Below are 4,682 nucleotides of genomic sequence, written 5' to 3'. Positions count from 1 at the left end.
TAAAAAAAAAAATCTCCAAACAAACAAGAGCCCAGGGCCAGAAAGCTTCCCAGGGGAATTCTACCAAACATTTAAAGAAGAATAAATTCCTATTCTCCTGAAACTGTTCCAAAAAATAGAAATGGAAGGAAAACTTCCAAACTCATTTTATGAGGCCAGCATCATCTTGATTCCAAAACCAGACAAGGATCCCATCAAAAAAAGAGAATTAAAGACCAATATCCTTGATGAACACAGATGTGAAAATTCTCACCAAAATACTAGCCAATAGGATCCAACAGTACATTAAAAGGATTATTCACCATGACCAAGTAGGATTTATTCCAGGGCTGCAAGGTTGGTTCAACATCCACAAATCAATCAATGTGATACAATACATTAATAAAAGAAAGAACAAGAACCATATGATATTCTCAATAGATGCTGAAAAAAGTACTCGACAAAGTATAGCATCCTTTCCTGATCAAAACTCTTCAAAGTATAGGGATAGAGGGCACATACCTCGATAACATCAAAGCCATCCATGAAAAACCCACAGCGAATATCATTCTCAATGGAGAAAAACTGAGAGCTTTTCCATTAAGGTCAGGAACACGGCAGGGATGTCCATTATCACCACTGCTATTCAACATAGTACTAGAAGTCCCAGCCTCAGCAATCAGATAACAAAAAGATATCAAAGGCATCCAAATTGGCAAAGAAGAAGTCAAACTATCACTCTTTGCAGATGATATGGTCCACTTTATGTGGAAAACCCAAAAGACTCCACTCCAAATCTGCTAGGACTTGTACAGGAATTCAGTAAAGTGTCAGGATATAAAATCAATGCGCAGAAATCAGTTGCATTTCTAAGCACCAACAAGAAGACCGAAGAAAGAGAAATTAAGGATTCAATCCCATTTACAATTGCACTCAAAACCAGAAGATACCTAGGAATAAACCTAGGAATAACCAAAGAGGCAAAGAATCTACACTCAGAAACTATTATAAAGTACTTATGAAAGAAATTGAGGAAGACACAAAGCAATAGAAAAATATTCCATGCTCACGGATTGGAAGAACAAATATTGTGAAAATGTCTATGCTACCTAAAGCAATCTACACATTTAATGCAATCCCTATCAAAATCCCATCATTTTTTTTTCAAAGAAATGGAACTTATAATCCTAAAATTTATATGGAACCAGAAAAGACCTCAAATAGCCAGAGGAATGTTGAAAAAGAAAGTCAAAGTTGGTGGCATCACAATTCCAGACTTCACGCTTCTATTACAAAGCTGTCATCATCAAGACAGTATGGTACTGGCACAAAAACAGACACATAGATCAATGGAACATAATAGAGAGCCCAGAAATAGACCCTCAACTCTATGGTCAACTAATCTTCGACAAAGTAGGAAAGAATGTCCAATGGAAAAAAGACAGCCTCTTCAACAAATGGTGTTGGGAATAATGGACAGCCACATGCAGAAAAATGAAACTGGACCATTGTCCTTAAACCGGACATGAAAATAGACTCAAAATGGATGAAGGACCTCGATGTGAGAAAGGAATCCATCAAAATCCTGGAGGAGAATACATGCAGCAACTTCTTCCTAGGAACATCTCCAAAGGCAAGGGAAGCAAGGGCAAAATGAACTACTGGGATTTCATCAAGATCAAAAGCTTTTGCACAGCAAAGGAAACAATTAACAAAACCAAAAGACAACTGACAGAATGGGAGAAGATATTTGCAAACAACATTATCAGATAAAGGGCTAGTATGCAAGATCTATAAAGAGCTTAGTAAACTCAATACTCAAAGAACAAATAATCCAATCAAGAAATGGGCAGAGGACATGAACAGACTTTTCTGCAAAGAAGACATCCAGATGGCCAACAGACACATGAAAAAGTGCTCCACATCACTACGCATCAGGAAAATACAAATCAAAACCCCAATGAGATACCACCTCACACCAGTCAGAATGGCTAAAATTAACAAGTCAGGGAATGACAGATGCTGGCGAGGGTGCGGAGAAAGGGGAACCCTCCTACACTGTTGGTGGGAATGCAAGCCGGTGCAGCCACTCTGAAAAACAGCCTGGAGGTTCCTCAGAAAGTTGAAAATAGAGCTACCCTATGACCCAGCAATCCCACTACCTGGTATTTACCCTAGAGATACAAAGGTAGTGATCCAAAGGGGCATGTGCACCTGAATGTTTATAGCAGCAATGTCTACAATAGCCAAACTATGGAAAGAACCTAGATGTCCATCAACAGATGAGGATAAAGAAGATGCGGTATATAAATACAATGGAATACTATGCAGCCATCAAAAGAAATGAAATCATGCCATTTGCGACAACGTGAATGGAACTATAGGGTATTATGCCCAGTGAAATAAGTCAATCAGAGAAAAACAATTATATGATCTCCCTGATATGAGGAAGTTGAGAAGCAATGTGGGAGGTTTGGGGGGTAGGAAAGGAATAAATTAAACAAGATGGGATCGGGAGGGAGAAAAACCATAAGAGACTCTTAATCTCACAAAACAAACTGAGGGGGGCTAGGGGAGGGGGGTAGGGAGAGGGTGGTTGGATTATGGACACTGGGAAAGGTATGTGATATGGAGTGCTGTGTGGAGGCCAAGAAAATTAAGGCCATCCCACCTCGAGCTTAGCATTAGCACAAGTACAGTCATCTTAGCTTTGGTAGCCATCTCAGGCCCCTGTGACCAAGGGCTGAACTTTCCCCCCCACTGCTTTAGTTCCAGAAACCCCCCACCCTGCTTTAGTAACAGGAATACCTAACCCTGTGAACACTTCCAGGAAAAATCTCTACACCTAACCCTGTAAACACTTCAATAAAGTACCTAACCCTGTAAACAGCCCAGGAACAGCTAATCAGCCTAAGGCAGAAAAGTCTGAAATTTCCTCCCCCCACTCCCCCACCCCCGCCCCAAGCCTCTGGTAATGACCCATAAAAACCCCTGCCTTAACTAGCCTCGGGGTCCAAGTCCCTACTCCGCTGTGTTTTATATACTTGGGCCCAAGTTTAAGCTTGTCGAATAAACCCTCGTGTGATTGCATCGGTGCTTGGCTCCTTGTTGGTCTCTTGGACATGAAAACTCAGGCGCTACACTGTGAAGTGTAAACCTGATGATTCACAGATCTGTACCCCTGGGGCTAATAACATATTATATGTTAATTAAAAAATTTAAAAAACAAAATAAAATAAAATGCCAGAATGAGGAAAAACACTGTGTACCCTGAGATGAATCAGCAATGATGAAGTCACCTCACTAGTTTCAGTCCCCAAGAAAAATTGTAAAACTAAGTAATATCTAGTGTGGATTCCCTAATAAAAAATGGTATCACCCCTTTTAGAATACTAATGTCTAAAAAAAATGTCACAATCTTTGTGGATATGGCTAGCATGAGAAAAAGTTACTATTTTCCACCATTAACAGATAAATGAAGCTGGTAATTTTATTCTTACCTTTCTTTTAAAAACCTGAGATTCCTTTAAATGCCAGACAAATACTCGATCTTCCTGAAATCTGACTCCCTTGCACCTTTAAAAAAGAAAAACAGCCTACTGAAATACAATTCATACTATAAAATTCACCCACCTAAGTGTAGAATTTAATGGTTTTTAGCATATTCAAATTTGTGCAACCATCAACACAATCAATTTGAGAACATTTTCATCACCTCCCCCCAAAAATCCTGTACCTGTAAGTAGTCACTCTCCACCTTCCACCTGCCAAATATACCCTCACCCTCACCTCCAGGCAATCACTAATTTATTTTCTGTCTCTATCAACCTGGCTAATTTAGACATTTGACATATACAGAATCACACAAAATATATAGGTTTTTTTTTTACTCAATTCTTTCACTTAGTACAGTATATTCAAAGCTCATTGTAGCATGCATCAGTACTACATTCCTTTTTTTACTGCCAAATAATAGTCCATGGTATGGCTATGTCACACTTTATTTTTTTTTAAGGTTTTATTTATTTATCTGACCGGCAGAGATCACAAGTAGGCAGAGAGAGAGGGGGAAGCAGGCTCCACACCTAGGAAAGAGCCTAATGCGGGGCTTGATCCCAGGACCCTGGGATCATGACCTGAGCTGAAGGCAGAGGCTTTAACCCACTGAGCCACCCAGGTTCCCCTATGCCACACTTTATTCATCCATTCATCAGCTGATGGGTATTTGGTTTGTTGGCTTTTAGCTATTAATGAATAATGCTGCTATGGACATTCTTATAAAAGTTATACGTGGACATAGTTTTCATTTCTCTTGTTATCTTTACTCTAGGAGCAGAAGTGATGATCATATGGTAACTATATGTTTAACTTTTTGAGAAACTACCAAACTTCTTTCCAAAATGGCTGAACATTTTACATTCCTACCAGCAGTAGATAAACATTCCAATTTCTCCACATCCTTACCAACACTTGTCTGCTTTCTTAATTGTAGCCATCATCAAGGATGCCTGGCTGCCTCAGTTGGTAGAGCAAGCAACTTTTTTTTTTTTTTTTAAGATTTTACTTATTTGATAGAGATCACAGGTAGGCTGAGAGGCAGGCAGAGAGAGAGAAGGGGAAACAGGCTCCCCACTGAGCAGAGAGCTCGATGCAGGACTCCATCCCAGGACCCTGAGATCATGACCTGAGCCAAAGGTAGAGGC

Source organism: Mustela putorius, unplaced genomic scaffold (genome assembly GCF_011764305.1).
Source record: "Mustela putorius furo isolate JIRA1106 unplaced genomic scaffold, ASM1176430v1.1 tig00000174_pilon_pilon_pilon, whole genome shotgun sequence".
Taxonomy (NCBI): domain Eukaryota; kingdom Metazoa; phylum Chordata; class Mammalia; order Carnivora; family Mustelidae; genus Mustela; species Mustela putorius.
The sequence above is the reverse complement of the archived record's forward strand: the minus strand, read 5'-3'. Positions refer to the sequence as shown.